Here is a 21,112-nt window from a genome sequence, read left to right on the forward strand (position 1 = left end):
GTGAAGTTCACCACTTTGAAGTGTCTTCTTTCCTACTGTGTGTGTGTTTTTTTTTCCTTCTGAATAGAGTGGAATCCTATCAAATGTAGGCCTAGCTTAAATAGATAACACTTATGCTTAGAAAATTTTGTTTTCTGCTGCAACCAGTAAGTGTTTGCCTTGGGATACACAGAAGACGATAGAAAACCTGCTGTTCCCTTCGTTGTTTTAGTTCCCACGTGCTGCTCATGTTGTGAACTTTTCATTGTGCTGAATGTGATTCTAATATTGATTGTACAACAGATTGTGGTTCCCACACAGTCTCTGCAGGGAAGTTAGGTCCCTGGTCTCAACCAAAGCCATGGTTATCTGTTCTACTTTTGCAGGAAAATTTGGATGTATTGGACTGAACTGAGAGACTGTATATCTCTCAGTACATAGGGATTTTTAAAGATAATTTTGATGATATGTAATTTTAGCCCTAAGTGCTGACTTTAGAATCTGTCACCTAAGATAATATACCACAGTAGTGTCTGATTTGTCTGTATGGTTCCTTTTGTGATAAATAATTCACATTCTGATAACATTCTGCATTATTTTTCTAATTTAAAATGATCTTTTGGCTTCTTAGGTAGTGAGGACATAGTTTGAGCTGGTATTTGTTGCCTTCTCCACATTTACTATATAGGGTCTTTGTAAGCTGCTGTTGATCTGGGACATTATGGAGGAAACTTAGAACCATACCTGGAGCGAAAATGTTGGACACACCCCAATTTGAGTTTTTGAGTTGATTGATGGGTGCTGTGTGCCACAGGATACTAAGATTCATAAGAATAGGCTAAGATCTCTGAAGATAAACACCCAAACCACCAAAGCTCAATCCTACTGTTCTTGATAATGGCCTGCACTATTTATTGTGGATTGTAAATTGTTATAGTAATAGGAAATGTCTGCCCTGACGGGGATTGAGAAAGATGTTGAAACCTGAAGATGGGCTTTGTTTTTTTTTTTTTTTTTTTTTAAATTTTTTTTTTTTTTCAACATTTTTTATTTATTTTTGGGACAGAGAGAGACAGAGCATGAACGGGGGAGGGGCAGAGAGAGAGGGAGACACAGAATCGGAAACAGGCTCCAGGCTCCGAGCCATCAGCCCAGAGCCTGACGCGGGGCTCGAACTCACGGACCGCGAGATCGTGACCTGGCTGAAGTCGGACGCTTAACCGACTGCGCCACCCAGGCGCCCCGATGGGCTTTGTTTAAATGCAATGAAACTCACACAAATCCAGGCTTCCTTGTACGGGTTGAATCTCACTTAAGTGCAACATTCAGCAACAGTCCAGCTTGAGAAACCTTGAAGAATAATGTAAATATTTATTCTTAAGTTTTATTTTTATGGGATTTCAGAGAGGGATTTCACATAGTGAAAGCATACAGAAATCTTCCTAAAAATTCCCTTTACACTTTTTTCTTTCTTTTTTGCCAGCCTCCCACTCATGGCAAAAGTGAGAGCGAAAAGCTCCCTCTTGCTCTGCTTAGAGTGCACTTGTGGGTGGCTCTCCCGTTCTGAGCCCTCACACATCACATACTGACTTTCTTTGGTGTATGCAGTCTTCTGGAACATGTACTGTCTAGCGCTGGTGATTTTCCTTGTAAGCATAAGCTACTCTTGCCCCGGAATTCTGGTGACTAAAATCTTCATAGCCGTATGAAAGTTTTGCTTTTATTTACTCTTTAATCTTGGCTTGGGACATGTTGCTTGCTCTCACACTGATATAATATGTTCAGTCAAGTTGTCTAAGACCCTCACAACCAGACCAATCTGCCTTCACTCTCACTAAGTCGGTGGGGCCACAATAAGGGGAGGTATGTATGCAGGTACAGTTACAGTATGTATAACAAACAGCAGGCCCAAAGTAATACTCCTCACTTCCCCTCGTCTCTCCTTTGTAATGGCTTGCTTCCAGAAGGCAATATAAATGTGATGGATTTAGAGGTAAATTGCTCTAACTGAATGATGGCGGTGGCGGTGGCTGTGGCTAGTTCATTTTTAGTCTGGGTGTGACTTTTATCTCAGACGATTCTTTGAGTTACTACCAGAGCAGGACATATGGCTGTGGTCTGGGGGGAGAGGAAAACAACTAAATCTTCTTGGTATATCTTTATTCTTTATACAACTTTGCTTTAAATTTATACAAACATCTGTATTAGTTAGGTTCTCCAGAGAAACAGAATCAATGGAATGTGTATATGTTTCTCTCCTCTCTCTCTCTCTCAATCCCTGCTCTATCTATAAAGAGATTGGTTATAAGGAATTGGCTCATGCAGTTGGGAGGCTGACAAATTCCAAGATCTGTAGGGTGAGTTGGCAAACTGGAGACTCAGCAGATCCATTGGTGTAGTTCCATTCTGAAGGCTCAAGACTCAGTAAAAACTGATGTTTCAGTTCAGGTCTGAAGGCAGGAGAAAGACTGATGTCCTAGCTTGAATGCAGTCAGGCAGAAGAAATTCTCTCTTACTCAGTCCTTTTGTTCTATTCTGGCCTTCTACTGATTGAATGAGGCTCACCCACAGTAGCCAGGACTATCTGCTTTACCAGGTCTATCAATTCAAATGTTAATCTCTTCCAGAAACACCCGCACGGACACACCCAGAATAATGTTTGAGTAACTATCTGGGCACTCTGGCCTCATCAAGTTGACCCATAAATTTATCCATCACAGTACTCACGAAGAATGTAGGAACATATAATTTACCATTCAATTTCCATTTATATATATGGCTATTACTTGATGGACGTGATCATGCTTCTAGAATTCAGCGAAAGGAAAGGCATGAGAAAATTTTAATAAGATTATTTTTTTCCAGTGTTTTTCTCAAGAAGTTATATTAATCTGTAGATCATTTTCCCTCTACTTTATTTAACAACTTAGGGTATATACTTTATATTGCTGTCTTTGGCAGCAAGAAATGATAGAACATTCTCTGTTCTATAAAAAATGATTTTTTTTTCCTAAAGAAGGTGTTCATATTCGTATTCCATGAAATCAAAATGGTCTACCCACCTCAAAAGGAACAGTTAGAATTTTTGCCTGAATGATAGCTTAAAGAAATCCTGTGCTTGTGCTCACTTTGGCAGCACATGTACTAAAATGGTAATGATGAAGAGAAGACTAGTAGGGCCCCTGAGCAGGGGTGACACGCAGATTTGTGAAGCATTCCATAGTTAAAAAAAAAAAAAAAGAAGAAATCTTGTGGCTTTTTTTTTCCTCATTAGCTTCAGCTAACATGGATTGTCTCAGAGAAGCCTGCTTGAGCTGACTCACCTCAATATGATGCCTGTTGGGTTTTGGATTATCAACTTTTCTTCACCTGAGAATTTGACTGAGCAAGAATTCTGTGGGCAGATTACAGGTGATCCAATTGGTGGTTATTTGGGCCATATCACGGAAATATCTGGTAGGTGGGATGGGCCTTCTGGGTCGGAGGCTCTTTCTCACAGAAGTGGCTTATATAAGAGGCATGGAGACTCAGCTCCTAATGGTTTTAATCCAGTTAACTGGGAGACAACATATGCTGTAATGGTGTTACTTCTGTGGGGAACTTTCTCAGAGATCTCTGGTCCGGTAACTGGCCCAAAAGGAAAGACTCAAGAGAAATACTGATTTTACCTGAAGTCTATGGACAATTTTAAGTTTTTAATTCCAGTTAGTTAACATACTGTGTTATATTAATTTCAGTTGTACAATATAGTAATTCAACAGTTTCATGCATCACCTGGTGCTCATCACGAGTGCACTCTCTAATTCCCATCACCTATGTAACCCATCCCTCCACCCACCTCCCTTCTGGTAACCATCAGTGTGCTTTCTATAAATAAAAGTCTACTTCTTGCTTTGTCTCTCTCTTTCTCTCCTGTTTTTCCCTTTGCTTGTTTGTATTGTTTCTTAAATTCCACATATGAGTGAAATCATATGGTGTTTGTCTTTCTCTGACTGGCTTATTTCCCTTAGCATTATACTCTCTAGCTCCATCCATGTTGTCACAAAAAGGGCAAAATTTCATTCTTAAAAAAATTTTTTTTAACATTTAAAATTTTAACACTTATTTTTTGTTGAGAAACAGAGAGACAGAGCGTGAGCAGGGGAGGGGCAGAGAGAGAGGGAGACACAGAATCTGAAGCAAGTTTCAGGCTCTGAGCTGTCAGCACAGAGCCTGACTTGGGGCTCAAACCCATAAACCACCAGATTATGACCTGAGCCAAAGTTGGACGCTTAACTGACTGAGCCACGCAGGTGCTCCAAAATATCATTCTTTTTTATAGCTGAATAATATTCCAGCGTGGTTGTGTGTGTGTGTGTGTGTGTGTGTGTGTATACACACATATACATCACATCTTTATCCATTCATCAATCAATGGAAACTCAGGCTGCTTGTGTATCTTGGCTATTGAAATTAATGCTGCTATAAACATAGAGTTGCGTGTACCCCTTTAAATTAGTGTTCCTGTATTCTTTGGGTAAATACCTGGTAGTGCGATTGCTGTATCATAATGTAGTTAGTCCTATGTTTAACTTTTTGAGGAACCTCCATACTGTTTTCCACAGTGGCTGCACCAGTTTGCATTCCCACCAATAGTGCACAAGTGTTTCTTCTTCTCTACATCCTTGTGAACACCTGTTGTTTCTTGTGTTGTTGATTTTAGCCACTCTGATAGGTGTGAGGTGATATCTCATATTGGTTTTGATTTGCATTTCCCTGATGATAAGTGATGATGAGCATCTTTTCATGTGTCTGTTGGCCATCTGTATGTCTTCTTTGGAGAAATGTCTGTTCATGCCTTCTGCCCATTTTTCAGTTGGATTGTTTCTTTTTTGGATGTTCAGTTTTATAAGTTCTCTATATTTTGGATAGTCACCCTTTATCTGATAGGTCTTTTGCAGATATCTTCTCCCATTCAGTAGGTTGCCTTTTAGTTTTGTTGATTATTTCTTTGCTGTACAGAAGCTTTTTATTTTGATGTAGTCCCAGAAGTTAATTTTTGCTTTTGTTCCCCTTTCCTCAGGAGACATATCTAGAAAGAAATTGCGATGGCTGATGTCAAAGAAGTTACTGCCTGTGTTCTCGTCTAGGATTTTTATAGTTTCAGGTCTCACACTTAGGTCTTTCATCCAGTTTGAATTTATTTTTGTGTATGGTGTAAAAAGTGGTTTCATTCTTCTGCATGTTGCTGTTCAGTTTCCCCAACATCATTTATTGAAGAGACTTTTTCCCATTCTTTCCTGCTTTGTCGAAGATTAATTAACCATATAACTGTGGGTTTATTTCTGGATTTTCTATTCTGTTCTATTGATCTATGTGTCTATTTTTGTGCCAGTACCATAATGTTTTGATTACTACAGCTTTGTAATATAACCTGAAGACTGGAATTATGATGCCCCCAGCTTTGTTTTTTCTTTTACAAGATTGGTTTGACTCTTTGGGGTCTTTTGTAGTTCCATACGTATTTTAGGATTGCTTGTTCTAGTTGTGTGAAAAATGTTGTTGGTATTTTGATAGGGATTGCATTACACATGTGGATTGCTTTGGGTAATATAGCCATTTTAACAGTATGTGTGCTTCCAATCCATGAGCATGGAACGTCTTTCCATTTCTTTGTGTCATCTTCAGTTTCTTTCATCAGTGTCTTATAGTTTTCAGCCTTTCACCTCTTTGGTTAGGTGTATTCCTAGGATTCTTATTATTTTGGGTGCAGTTGTAAGTGGGATTGTTTTCTTAATTTCTCTTTCTGCTGCTTCAGTGTATACACTGAATTAAACAGATTTTTGTAGAGTGATTTGGTATCCTGTGGCTTTACTGAATTCATTTATTAGTTCTAGCAGTTTTTGATAGAGTCTTTAGGTTTTTCTACATATAGTATCATGTCATCTGTATAGAGTGAAAGTTTTACTTCTTCTTTACCAATTTGAATGCCTTTTATTTCTTTTTGTTGTCTGATTGCTGTGGCTAGGACATCCAGGACTATGTTGAATAAAAGTGGTGAGAGTGGACATCCTTGTCTTGTTCCAGACCTTAAGGGAAAAGGTCTCAGGTTTTCCCCATTAAGGATGATGTTAGCTGTGGATTTTTCATAGATGGACTTTATTGTGTTGAGGTATGTTTCCTCTAAACCTATCTTGTTGAGGGTTTTTACAATCAATGGGTGCTGTACTTTGTCACATGCTTTTTTTTTTTTTTTGCAACTATTGAAATGATAATCGGTTCTTGTCCTTTTTCTCATTGATGTGATGTGTATCACATTGATTGATTGATTTGATTTGTGAATATTGAACCACACTTGCAACCCAGGAATAGATCCCACTTGATTGTGGTGAATACTCTTTTAATATATTGTTGAATTTGGTTTGCTAGTATTTTATTGAGGATTTTTGCATCTGTGTTCATCAGGAATATTGCTTGATAGTTCTCTGTTTTAGTGGAGTCTTTGTCTTATGGCCATTCTTATCATTGTTCCTTGTCGCTTCAAATCAGACTCCCTGCTTGGTCACCTGAACCTTCTTCCATCCTTGTCCTTCCCTCAAAGATTCAAGACTGGTATGAGTGTGCCCTTCTTGTTCCAGAGCCTATTCTGGACTGTTCTTTATTCCCATCTCCCGTTCTTCCCTCCCAAAGCATATCAAACTTGGCCTATGTCTTTCCTTTCCAGCCTTGTGTTTGCCCTTTTGCATTGATGACATTTTCAGCTTCTTCAAATCCCTGAACTCTTCTCTAACTCTTCTCATTGCTAAGTTTGGGGAACAGACATCTCCTCCAATCCTACTTTGGGCTCTGGGGTCTCATCCTGTGTTAACCTATATAGGCTATGGTGGGAGAGGTAGAGGGGGAGTAATTTAACAAATACCCCATGAGATCCAATTTTAAAATCTTTCACTTATCGTAGCTAATTTGGGAAGTAGCAAGCTCATTTTATGGATTAAATTTATATATCAACTAAATACATAAAAATAAATACCTATATATAAAATTACTTCATTACCAAATTAATTTTCTTCCAGACTTCTGCTTGCTAAGATAAGAATTTTCCCCCTCTAGGACATTAATAATAACTCACTAAGGAAAATGCAAAATCTGCCCCTCGTAAAAAAGCCTTTAACATGGATGGGATGGAGGGCCAAGCCAAAAGGGAAAAAATAGGAAATTTGAGAAATAAGAGAAATATATTTCAGAATTAATACTTTTCAGATTATATATCTATGTAGTAAGCTCTCAGCGTTTTATGGGGCAAACAGAAGTTCAATGACAATGTTAGTTAGGTAGTTAAAACATACAGGAGGCCAAGCCTAGTTGTTAGTCCTATACAGGTATTACTGAAGGGTCACTTTGCTCAGGGAACTCAAGCAAAAAGTCTGTTTTTAAAACTTTTCTAAATGATAAAACATTATTAGAATTGAGTGAAATTTTTCTACTACAAGTCAACTCTTCATCAAAAGGAATTAAGAATCACTTATCCTTATATAATTGGACTAGGTTTTTTTTTTTTTTTTTTTTGTGAACAATAAAAAATGGTTACTGCCTGCATTGTTTTCACCCTGGAACTTATTGGTCATAAAGCACTCTAAAAACAAATTAATTTGTAGAGCTTATTTTGACAAGAAGTAAATACAAAGGTAAAGCAAAGTTTGTATAGTGCTATTATCATGGCCTCTTGGGTGTAATTTATGTATAAAGAAAATAAAAGGGCAAACATAACTTTCAATCTGAATGCCTGTAAAGAACTTAATTGAAAACAGTTTTCTTCTTTTAAAAAGTGATTTATTTTAAATGTGCTTTTAAGAACAAAGGTCTTATTGATAACCATTTTAAGTGTATTATCTCAATGTGGGATTTAAGTAAAAGGTCAAATCTTGTAGAGGTATTTTTGGTATGACTCAGTTCTGGTCACAAACTGTATCAAGAAAATGAAATTAGTTAACATTTTCAAGTCTGAGCACTTGTCTACAGAGGCAGCAAATGTGCCTACATAGGCATCACTGCCCGCACCCCCCCCCCCCGCCCCGCCCCCATTACCACCACCACAAATACAGACTTCAAGGAGAGAACTTTGGTTTAGAAACATGGAAAACAAAAAAATTCAAAATGCTACTTTGTCAATGTTCTTTAGGTAAGATAGTATTATATGATGGGAAAGCACTGGATTATGTTTCACTAGAAGAATAAACTTAATTCATGTATGTGATTTTTGCAGTGTGGTCGGATGAATCAGATCTTTTTTGCTTGAAAAAAAATTTTTTTTGCTTGAAATTATTTGCATTTATTCAACATATTCAATTAAAAGGCCCACATTTTATTTCAGCAAAGCTAATGTGGAATTTTTTTTTTTTTGGTTTATTTATTTTGAGAGACAGAACATGAGTGGAGGGGGGGGCAGAGAGAGAGGGAGACACAGAATCTGAAGCAGGGTCCAGCTCTGAGCTGTTAGCACAGAACCCAATGCAGTGCTTGAACCCACAAACCGTGAGATCATGACCTGAGCCGAAGTCAGATCATTAACCAACTGAGCCACCCAGGCGCCCTGCTAATGTAGAATTTTTAATTTAACATTTAACTCCTGTCTGGTAGTTAATATTTCACCCCTAGGACCTTCAGCCTCCATCTCTGGAACATCTGTGGCTTGCCTTTTTCCTGGATACAGTGTGACTCGTAGAAGTAGTTTATTGGCCAAATGAGAGGCACACACCCCGTCGGTCATAGCAGGGCAGGCTCCGTTTGCTGATGGGCTGTGGGACTCAGCACTCAACAATATTTAGTCATTCAGCTCCTTTCCCAAGGAATAAGCCCCAAATATTCTAGTAATTAACCTTTGCTTGTCTGGAGGTTCAGCAGGGGCAGGGAAGGAAGGACCTTCTTTTCACTTTCCTTCTCAGTCCTGCAGCTCTCCGCAGCTTCATAAATGATACTGCAAGTGTGTACTAAGGAAAGAGCAAGTGGGACTCAGGTCCCTAGAAAGAAAGCACTACTTGATAAAAGCTCTGAGCAACCTAAAATATTAAACAACCAGAGTCTCTTATTCCCTAACTTTTTCCTGATGGGAACGTTTTTACCATTGGACTTCATTGTCTTTATCCCACTTCCTGACCTTGAAGTGGCTGAAAGGAAGTGCTTTCCTTTAGGAGTCTGAGGGGACCAACGGATGCTAAAGCAGCCTGATGGCCAGTGGGGCCAGGAGTTTGGGCAGCAGCTAAGACCTCCAGGCCTTTGCGTTTCTGATAACTTCTGCCTTAGATGTGAGAGATACTTCCAGGCTCTTCCTGAATTTCCATTGTATGCTTTGGCAAACAAATGCCAATCTTGACTCTTTTCCATTTAAAATAGTTCTTCCACTTTCCGTGTGGATTAGTGTCAGAAATACTGTTTTATGTTGTCCTAGACTCTGCTTCCAGCTTGCTCATTCTCCATTATCCCTTCTTCCTTGCTAGCAGAACTCTGGTTTTCTTCATATATTGGCAGCAACATGCCTAGCCCTAAGCAGTTGCATCCTGACTGGTCTAGGCTAATTCCAGTCTAGGACACTGGAATATTTTCCCCAGTGTCCCTTGGAGCTAGAAGTGGCAAAGTAACCTAGTTCTGACCAGTAAGACTTAAGCAACACAAGTCCACCGGGAGGAGAGAAGTGGGGAGGGTCAAGAGAAGGAAGATTCCTAGGAAAGTTTCTGTGCTCCTGTTAAAAGGGTACAGAAACTGCTGGGTTTTTTGTCCCTTCATCTTGGCTTGAATGTAAATGTATTGCCTCGAGTTGGGGCAGCCATTTTGTGACTATGAAGTACAGGCCTGACTGTTCATTATGTGAGAAAGATATACCCCCACTCACATAAGTTACCCTCACTGGAAGATTTCATTACTTGGCACAGAATTTCTTTTCTTTTTTTAAGTATACTTTTATTATTATTTTTTAATTAAAAAAAAATGTTTATCTTTTAGAAAGAGAGAGCACAAGCCAGAGAAGGGCAGAGAGAGAGGAAGGCAGAGGATCTGAAGTGGGCTCCATGTTGACAACAGAGAGCCCACAGAGAGCCTGTTTTGGGGCTTGAACCCTCAAACCACGAGCTCATGACCTGAGCTGAAGTCCGACACTTAATCGACTGAGCCACCCAGGCGATCCTCTGCACAGAATTTCTAATCGATACACACAAAAATTCTAAGATGTGCAAAGAAAGTATAGTTTCTTTATATATTTTGTAACTGATTTTACCTTCTTTCTGAGCTTTCAAGGTCAGAAATGATGGTGGAGAAGGTGGTAGTAGACACTGACGTCAATTAGCGGTAATTTATTTTGGGTAAGTGACCCAGTTGTTTAATTTTCCTTCCACTTCCCCGTACCTCTCCAAGATGACATTGGGAGAAAATGGGCACAGGTTCTTAAGCATTGGGAGGCTCAGCTGGCTTCCGATGGCTTATCGGAATTGCTAAATTTTGGGGAATTTTGTACAACTCAGTTTTTATACACCGTCTTTATTAACAATTAAGTTCTATCAACTTACAATTAAAGAAGTAATATTAAAAAGAAAGTAAGACTCAAAACTCATCATTTCCTAACTATTGAATGACATTATCCATACAACTGAAATTATTTATTTTATCTGTAAGTGGAAATATCTCATCTCTTCCCGACTCCAAGTTCAATGGTGTAATTAATGTTAGTAGCTTCAAGTCTGCCTTGGTGGGAGTATTCGCACCATAGAAATCTCCACGCGCTACAAACTATGGCTTTTCCTCTCTGGAGAGTCCATGGTTGAAACATTTACTAGAGCACTGTGGTCTTAAGTGACTTTAAGTTCTGAGCAGAGAGGAGGCTTCAATTCCACACATGTAGGCCCTTGTGCTCTCCTTTGTTCTCCACACCAATGTCACTTATCTGCAGGTCACTAACAGTCCTCTGGTATCTACTTCCTGTGAACTTGGGTCTCTCTCATTCTCAGTTCTTCTGCTTGGTTTTCCCTAGATAACTTGACTCACCTCATCTCTGGCTGGTGCAGACATGCTCCTGAGGCCTGCTGGGATTCTCATTTATTCTTAGATGGGGTGGTTTTCTCCATGGTCCTTGGCTACAGGGTCTCTTCACTGCTGCTTGGCAACTTCCTCGGAAATTCACCAGGAATCCTTCCATGGGGGCACATGGGAATTTCTGGATTCCTTCCTTGCCGCCTGCAAGCTGAGGAAGACTTAGGGGTGTTACCTCAGACTTTCTTTCTTCTAATCACACCATTTTTCCTCTCATGAGACTCGTCCATATTAGTGTGGAAGTCATTCTGGGATGCAGTTTTCTCCTGGAGTTCCAATAGGAAGTGGGGACAGAAACCCCTCTACTTTTACCTCAGCCTTTACCTAATAATATCTCATGTTGAGATTTAGGCCTAAGGCAAAGAAACCATGCCATGCTTGTCTCCCTGCTTATATCTCTTATTTAAGGTCACCATTCACTGCAAGGTTTTAACTTCTCCTTCTGGTTGGTAGGAAATATTTCTAAATCCTGTCCTCCTTCCTGAGGAAGGAGTTGCTTTTTCCCTTTCTCTGAGGCCATAATGGCGGAAAGGCTGCAAAAAACCTTAATAGAAGAGAATGAATTAAAAATACGTCTGTAGGTGTAAAAAACTATCCCCATCGTGCTTATTCATATGAGTCATCCTGCCCAGCCTTTCACTTCTCAGAACTCCATTAATTACTCCGAGGTTCCACAAATCTGAGAGTAAGGACTGAGGTGAAGAATAACAGACAGACATTTGTCACTGAAAAAGAATGAGTAGTTGCATTACCCTTGATATAATTAACACTTAAAAAGAGATCTTTTGCAATTAGTAAAATCTTTGAATCCTTTTGGATACTAGAAATAAAATTGGGGGTTAAAAAGAACAAAATGGCCTTGAAGAGATTCAAATATACTGTTGCAGAGACAAGTTTAGGAGCTAGGCAAAGTATATTGCCAATGCTTTTCTATCTCCCCTTGTAACAGCTCTCCCAGTGCCCCTGACACCTTTGTGCCTTCAACAGAGTCCCAGCCATTTGTCAATCAGTCCCTCCCATTATTGTTAATGGATTAAGATGTCACCACGTGCTTTGTTGCATTTAAGACCTTAAAAATATGCTTTTATTCTTTCTAATTATCAATAACAATTCAAGTTCGTTTTAGAAAATATAGATAAACATAATAAAAGTCACTTACAACTATTGCCTAGAGACAACCATCGTTGTGAGCAAATACCATGAAATACATCCTTCGTTCACCATTCTTCTACAAATGACTTTAATGGCTGAAGATCATAGCTCACATTCACTTTTATCAGTTATAAATAACAACATATTTATGGGTTAACAATCATTTCAAAACCATTTACTGACATTCAGAACCTGCTGACAAGGTGAGGAAGATACTTTTGTCTGGGAGGTCATCCTGGTGCATCTGAAATCACTCCAGGCCTTTGTTGTTTTGCTTCTCAAACTCAGAAATCTTTGCCTCCTTTTTTACTTCAGTCAAAATCCTCTCTGTGTTTTAGGGTCCGTTGGACCCTTCAAATTTCCTGCTATTATTGCTCTTCCCTCTCCCTGAAGCCCTTATTATGTGTTTGCTCACACATTCATTTGTACATTTTCTCAAATTGTTGCCAAACTCTCTGTGTCATAGAAATGTTTAGGGCAGGGGCGCCTGGGTGGCTCAGTCGGTTGGGCATCCGACTTCGGTTCAGGTCAAGATCTCGCGGTCCGTGAGTTCGAGCCCCGCGTGGGGCTCTGTGCTGACAGCTCAGAGCCTGTAGCCTGTTTCAGATTCCGTGTCTTCCTCTCTCTCTGACCTTCCCCCATTCATGCTCTATCTCTCTCTGTCTCGAAAATGAATAAATGTTAAAAAAAAAAAAAAAAAAAAAAAGAAATGTTTAGGGCAGAAAGGGCTTTCATGATCACCCAGTCTATTTGAACAATGAGGCCCAGAGATCTTGTTATTACAAAGATTCTATGGCTGGGATTAAATCTGCATTCTCCTGATTTCCAATCCAGCTTTTTGGTATTTCAAATTCTACCTCTTGATTTGTGAACCTAGCTAATAAGCTTTAAATAGAAGGAGCCATTAGTATATTTTCCCTTTTTTAGGATGAGGAAACTGAGGCTATAGCTGAGTAATTCAACACAAGGTCAATTGTAATTGTAATTGCAAACTGGTTTCTACCAACTTGTTTTCAAACAGTGCACTCAGGCCACTGACTCCAATATTCCTGCTTTTAACTCACACGAGACCAATTTATGGCGATGCCATAATTTCAGAGAAGAGAGTTAGATGAGGACTGCAGACTGGGTTTGACGCACTGGAAAATGTTGAGTTTTTCCTTGGGGAACTTTGATATGGGAGTAGGATTGGGAGCAAAATTATGACTTGGTTGTGAATGAAGGGCAGCCACAGGGTGGTTTGAGGACGAGGTGGAACTGAGGAGAGGCTTGCTTTATTGATGGCTGGTTTGGATGGGGAAGACTCAAGAAGTGATGAAACATCTTAGAAAGGCAAAGCAAGGATGGGACCAAAATGCAAGTGAAGTGACTGGTCCTGGAAAGGACTAGGATACTTTTGTTTTTGGACAAGAAGGAAATGGAGAAGATGGGTGAAAATAAAACATGAAAGGTGGAAGGGATGGAAGTTGTGGATGACTGTTTTTGTTTTGTTTTATGTTTCTGGAAGTTAGGCAGCAATGTTGTCTTAGGATAAAGGGGCTAGGGTTGGGGCAGGGGACTTGAAGAACATGGAACAGCTTTAGAAGTGCTGCTAAAGGGAAACACAGTAGAGGAATATTTAGAGAAGAGCAGAGATTGGAGCTCCTAAATTTGTAATTAAGGTTATCAACATAGTTTTATGATTCTCTCCAAGAGTACCAGAACTCTCAGAATTGGGGATATCAGAGAGTTTCTGGGGATTATCAGGAGAGGGGATGGAAGAATAGGACAGCAGAGCAAGAGAATGGAGATGTTGATGAGAACACCATTGAAGTGATTGACTGGGAATCATTGTCTGTGTTATTGATGGGTTCAGAACTCGTTACAGATCTATCTCATATTTGTTTACATTTTTGTCATGCCCAGTGACAGAGGACACATAGGTGAACTTATGTGTTCACCTCAAACTGCAAAAGTCCACTTTATCCACTCTCCAACCCTCCCTGCAAATCTTGGTTCTGGAGAAGAGGGAAGGGAGGTCCCCAGCGAAGGCTACATTTTACTTTCCCTCTCATTCAGTGGTAGTGGGTGGATATCGATGGAAGGGTAAAGGGAAGATTTTTGTCAGCCACCTATGGAACGAACCCCTAGAGTGCTGAGTCACTCTCTTCAGGATGGAAAGAGACAGCATGTCTTTCAGCTGATGCTAGCAGTGACATCATTGTTAGAGTGTGCTTCTGTTAGATCAAGAGGCCCAAGGAGCTCAAGGGAAAGCACAGGGGCTCATTTTTATGAGGCTAACTGGGAATAGCCATGGTTCTTATCAATTGCCACCTGCCATCAGCTGTTTTCTCTCCACCTGGTTCCAAGCAATCTAACACACTTATTAAAAGTTCAAACTGGCACTTACATCACCATCATAACATTGCTTACAATTCTAGGCCTAAAGGGTTTTACTAATTTAATCAGTAGTCTGGTGATCAAAGGGAGAGGGTTCATTACATGGGCATTGAGCCAAAGAAACAGTCTCATGAGGGATTTTCCTGGCATTTCCTCTGGCCACAGGTATGGAAGGAAGAAGTGTCAGGAAGGGTTGATAAGCTGAGAGTCAAGGCGGCAGTTGATGGGTTAGGTGTTTGATGAGGTGGAGGAAGAGGTTTAATGGGAGAGGTAGCAATGTAAGACTGTATAGTCAGAGAGCAGGATTTTCAGGTTTATGTTTTAGGTGCATTCTGAGCCAGTGTTGCAAAGAGAGGAGAACATGAACTTGGGAGTCTGACCAGCATGGTTTAGAATCCTAGCCCCTGCTATCTCTAAATAGCCTCCCTATAGGTCTGTTGTGAAGGTTACAGATAACGAGGCAAAGGTACAGATATGGTGCCTGGCACCCCGTGAATACTGAGGAAATCAGATTGGCCAGGTCATCAACATGAACACTGAAGTTAGCCAGATGTTGGCAGGACTCTAAGAGAGAGAAAGACTTAGAGCCAGATGCCAAAGCCTTCAGGCAGCCCCGGGGAGGCTATGGAAGAGAATGGTATTACAGAATAGCACATGCTTCAAAGGAAGAGGCTTTTCAGGAAAGATAGAACAGCACTGGTTTGGAATAGACCGTGAGGAGCGTGGGGGATGGCCTTTTCGTGGCCTTTTCATAGCATGAGCCTGGAGGAATGTGCTATCTCCTCCAAGTCACTCAAAGGCGTTTTCTACTACTGAATCCCAGGGCCGATCCAGATTCATCCTGCCTCGCAATTTTTCTTCTTCTCCTTCTTCTCCTTCTTCTTCCTCTTCCTGCTTTTCTTCCCCCTCCCTCATGAACGATGACATGGTGGTCATTGTTCCTTTCTCTGGGACCTCCTTCCTTGCCGGTCTTCCCCAGGCGCAATCTACCCAAGACCATTATGGATTGAGGTAATTGATTCACCTGCTTGGTATAGAAGAAGGGTCAAAGGCTGTGACTTGATCCAGCTTACTCATTACCTCCTTCCCCACAGGTACTTTCTTTGGGAGAAACACTACTCCTTTCGGCTAGAGCAGGTGTCCTTCACTTTTGCCCCCTTTCTTGCGCCCACTTACTCCTTTCTGTTTCTTCTTCAGCCCCTCTTTCAAGCTCCCTGTCCTTGTGATCTGCACCTTCCATTAGGCAGTGCTGCTCCCATCCTCTGGAGGGGGAGATTCCACCCCTCACCCTTTTTTTGTGTCTTCTGCACTTCAGCTCATCAGGCTTGTTGCAGCTAATGTAATGCCCTTGCTGGGGGGGTCAGGAAAGACTCAGGCCTTGTTGCATGCAGGAGGCTTGCCGGTTTCTAGAAATGGGAACTCATCAATCCCTTCTCCGATGGGGCCTGAGGCCTGGGTGTACTTAGATGAGGACCACTCTGACGGGCCCTAAGAGCAGCTATCAGGCTCTCCCTGAAAGTGTGAGCGGGTCCTGTCTTGGCAGAGGCATACAGGTTACTGTTTTGTTTGTTATCCCTAGGATCATTCTGTAAGAGAAGTACCTGTATGCTCTGTGTGTGTGTGCATGTGAAATTCTTAGAGCTTCCCTGTTTATTGAGAAATAAAACTGAAAACCACCGCAAGCTCAGATTTATATTCCGAAATCACATCCATTCTGAGAGAGCCTAAGGTTCAGCCACAGTTTTTTTTTTTGTAGGCAGGCACTGATACACTTTACTTTTCCTTTACTGAAGTGAAAAGGCACAGGCAGATTAAGAATTTATGGTAAAACAAACTATTGGAAGCATTACACTCACTAGAATTTCACACATTTAATTTTGTTATTTTTACTTTCTTACATCAGGCCTTTTAAATCCTGGAAGGAGAGCAGACATTTGGGACTTTTTTTTTTTTTTTTTCTCCTTCCTTCTGTTCTGTTTGGAAATAAGTTCCTTTAGTGTGACAGTTCAGACAAGCTGTTTGGACTGCCACTGTGGAGTGCCCCAGAGGGGGGCAGGGAGTACGCCTCTTGATTTTGTGCTTAAGGTGTTGACTTGTGTCCGGAATGCCACTCAGTCATCTCCAGTGGAATACAGTGAGAAGGCACAATTGGAATCTGAGCCACAAGGAATAGCCAGAGTCCTCCAGGCAGAAGTCATATTTTTAGATTTGTTTACTTATTTAAACTAGGTTCCAGAGGCCGGGCTCTTGTAGTCACTCCTATCATTTGAGTGACACTTGAGGACGTACCTGGACGCACAGGTGTGGCTGGTGGCTCCAGCAGGCTGGCCTGTCAGAGTTACTTAGGTCGGCGTTGGGCATCTAAGTGGAAACATTTGCTGTATCTCAGATGGGCGGGCAGATGCTTTAATTCACTACTGTATGTTTTTGCTGGAATAATAATACCCCATGTCACATATGAGGTTTGCCTGCATAGAGCAGTGGTCAGAGTGGGAGCCTGTGGGGTTGGCCTGCCTGGGTTTGGACACTGGTTTTATTCCATATTAGACAAATCACTTAGCCCTTTGGTGCCTCTGTTTTTCCAGGTATAAAAGGGATTATGGCACTCACTTGTTAGCATTGTTATAACGATGAAATGAGGTAATACCTAAGAAGTGCTGAGGGTGGTGGCTGAGACATGGAAGAAGCTCAGTAAAGCTGCTGTTACCATGACATCTAAAAGCACTTGAGAGTCAATGCTCTCGATCCTGTGTTAGGCAAAATAGTGGGACAGGCTAAGTATGATGTCTACCTAAGAGTTCTCTTAGACAGGCTATCTTTTTTTTTTTTTTTTTTTTAATTTTTTTTTTTTTTTAACGTTTATTTATTTTTGAGACAGAGAGAGACAGAGCATGAACAGGGGAGGGGCAGAGAGAGAGGGAGACACGGAATCTGAAACGGGCTCCAGGCTCTGAGCTGTCAGCACAGAGCCCGACGCGGGGCTCAAACTCACGGACCGTGAGATCATGACCTGAGCTGAAGTCAGACGCTTAACCGACTGAGCCACCCAGGCACCCCAAGATAGGCTATCTTTTGTCACTCTCTTCTCTGCATCTCCCCTCGTGCCCGGTCTCCAACTTGGGGTATTGACCTTCTTCTTCACTCAATAACTCTCCGTGGCTCTCCTGAGAAGCCAGCCACCCTGAGCTGTAAATTTCCCAGGATTATCAAGTAACACCTAAAATGCATCTTATTAAAGTTATTCAGCTCACATTCCGCCAGACAGATTTTTGGTTTGTAAACTCCTCAGGCATTTGTATATCTTATATACATGTTTGTGTCAGTTGCTTTAGCTATTCAGATTGCTTTCTTCTGAATGCCTAGAAGAGATCTGATTCTGAAGGTCTGGGGGTTTTGTTTGTTGAGCAAAGGGGAGGAACGAAGGTGCATTTTGGAATGTGGTTCTCTGGAGGAGGGTTGGTTTGGGTAGGGTGCTGTAGTGGGAGCTATGGCTTATAGGCAGCATGTGGGCCTTGAGTATCTGAGGGCCAGAGAGGAGAAAAGGGGAGACAGGTTAGGGTTCAGAAGAGAGGTGAAAGCCTGCCAGAAATAGCAGAAGGCAGAGTGACTGTCTCTGGACAGGCCTGGGTCAGACCTCAGCTCTTTTACCTAATAGCTCTACAGGCAAGTTATTTCATTCCCCAGTGATGGGGGTTTTTCTGTTCTGGGCTCTAATCAAATGTCCGATGCTATGAGTGAATTTCAGTAGTTTAATGTTTTACATATTTCCAAAGAAGAGTAGGAATTTGGAAAGTGAATCCCTTTTCTTTTTTAGTGTTTTATGCATTTCTCCTTTCTGGTGTTAATGGTGGATAGATCAGTTTATTATTTTGCTAGGGCTGCTATAACGAAGTGCCACAAACTGGGTGACTTAGAGTGACAGAAATTTATTGTCTTACGATTCTGGAGGCCAGAAGTCTGAGGTCAAGATGTCAGTAGTGTTCTTTCTGCAGGCTGTAGGGAGAAATTTGTTCCATGCTTCTCTCTCTTAGTTCTGGTGGTTTCCTTCTTCCTCCATGTTTTCACATTTGTCTTCCCTCTATGCCTGTCTCCCTGTCCAAATTGCCCCTTTTTATACGGACACCAGTTACATGGATTAGAGGCCCATCTACTACAGTATGACCTTATCTTAAGTAACTAATTGCATCTGCAATGACCCTGTTTCCAAATAGGGGTCTGACATACCGGGGGGTCAGGACTTCAACATACGGATTTTTGGGGGGATACCGTTCAACCGATACCACTCAACCCCTAACAGGAGGCTTGAAAGTAGTCTTTGTGCATCTGGGCTCATATGACAAGGACCAATTTTCTATAAATTCTGTTCTCTTGTTGGAGGTGATAGACTGTGATACCTTCCCTCTGAGGTGTCTGCATATTATACTTCATCTGCACTATGACAATTCTTTGGTGCTGAGGCATTATCGGATGAAGATTTTAAGACTTTTTTTCCCATGGGTCATTCCTCTTGGGGTAGTTGTATAACTTAAAACAGAAAATTCCTTTCTTAACTAATTGATAAATATAATTTAATATTGCTAAACGTCAGATGATAGCATAAATTTTGGGATGTCTTCACGAGAGTGAAGCATGGGCAAGTGTAGACTATATTGGGTAAGTCTAATACTATCTCCTGGTTCTCTGGAAGCAGCTGTTTCTTTCTCATACATTTGACCTGGTATTCCTGGGCTCATTTGCATACATAATTGTACATTTGAAATTTTGGCATTAAGCAGACTGTAGGGGAAGGAAGGGCTTTTCATCTTACCCATTGGTTTCTATTTGTCTAAGCCTCTGGACTGCTCTCAAGAAAAGGGCATCTTATTGGGCTAAATGTAGGGTCTGCTCACCAGACTTTGGATTTGAAGAAGATAGTTGGTACCCACAAGAAAACAAAAGAAACCAAACAAAACCTAGAGCCCCTAGAAAATAATAGTAAGTTTAAGGAAGCATGCTGCAGAAAAGAACATGGAAGAACCATTTGGAAATATATCTAATTTAATCTTATTATGAACTTCTTACCACTAAGAAATTCCTTCAAGTGAGTGAAACACAGCAAATTTTATTTATTTATCTATAAAAAAATTTTAATGGTTATATATTTTTGAGAGAGAGAGAGAGAGAGACACAGAGCATGAACATGAGCATGAGCAAGGGAGGGGCAGAGAGAGAGGAAGACACAGAATCTAAAGCAGGCTCCAGGCTCTGTGCTGTCAGTATAGAGCCTGATGCGGGGTCCAAACTCACAAACCACGAGATCTTGACCTGAGCTGAAGTCAGACACTTAACTGACTGAGCCACTCAGGTGCCCTGAAACACAGCAAATTTTAAAGAGCTTTTTAAGCTTCTTTGACTGAAGAATTATATTGGGGATTTATTCAGGGGAGATTACTGAACAAGTTAATATGGATTAACTGGAACATTAAATGAATATTCTTCATTTCAGTGCTCTTTATAATAACCAAAACCCAGAAATCAATAAAAGGCAATCAGTTAAATAAATTATTTGATGGCTTGTCCCTTTACTGGAAAGTTATGTAGTTATTAAAATGATGATGTGGAGTCTTTAACATTGACATACATTTATAATTAATTGCTAAGGTTACATAATTGTATATATAGATGAAATATTTTTATGGGAAAAGTTGTTTTCATAAGCCTAGGAAAAAAGTATAGAGGGATATATGGCAAAATATTGATAGTGATTATCCTAGGAGATTGGGTTTTTAATTATTTTTTTTTTGTTTTTAATTTTAGAGAGAGTGAGAGAGAGAGAGAGCACTTGTGCACATGAGTGGGAGAGGGAAGAGGGAGAGAGAGAAAATTCAAAGCAGGCTCCATGCTTAGCATGGAGCCCGACCCAGGGCTTGATCCCACAACCCTGGGATCATGACCTGAGCTGAAATCAAGAGCTGGACACTCAACCGACTGAGCCACCCAGGCGCCCCTTTAATTGTCTTCTATTATATATTTTTCAATGTTTTCAGGATTTTTTGCAGTAAATGTGCATTATTTTTATAATAAAAATGACAAGTCCATATAAAAAACTACCATTGGAGGTTCTGGATGGCTACTTGACATTTTTTTCCCCAACTCTGTAGCTCTTGAACAACTGGCCTCATTTAGATTCTGACATAATAAACACTTTTGATCATGAGGTTTACATTTAAAAAAGCTCAAGGACTCCCTATTGCTGCCAAAACAGTGTAAAGCCCATCTGCCTGGTGAGTGCTGATCTTCTCTAGATTGCTGATCTTGATTAACCTCCTGGGTTTGATTGAGCCCATCTGGAGTAAGTCCAGAAAAGTTTCTACCAAGTTTTCAAAAAAGATGTGACTATCTGCTTGCGAGGTTTTTGAAGACTATGGATCAGCCCAGAGCACTAGCACATCAGACCCTGCAGGAGGACGCTATTCCAATTGTCTGCTCTTTAACACCTTCATCAAAGGTTGGCTGCGAAAGGTGGTATTTATGGTAGAATTCATCTTCTCTTCTCGATGCTACAAGT

The 21,112-nt window shown here is 40.7% G+C and overlaps 1 non-coding gene across 1 annotated transcript; it reads left to right on the forward strand.

Annotated features, from left to right (window-relative positions):
* Nucleotides 1–3,099: 3,099 nt before the first annotated feature.
* LOC131489640 (U6 spliceosomal RNA) lies at nt 3,100–3,206 on the forward strand. Its single transcript, XR_009250668.1, has one exon. It is a non-coding gene; the product is annotated as a U6 spliceosomal RNA (small nuclear RNA).
* The last annotated feature ends 17,906 nt before the right edge of the window (nt 3,207–21,112 follow it).

The sequence above is a fragment of the Neofelis nebulosa genome, chromosome 1 (assembly GCF_028018385.1).
Source record: "Neofelis nebulosa isolate mNeoNeb1 chromosome 1, mNeoNeb1.pri, whole genome shotgun sequence".
NCBI classification, from domain to species: domain Eukaryota; kingdom Metazoa; phylum Chordata; class Mammalia; order Carnivora; family Felidae; genus Neofelis; species Neofelis nebulosa.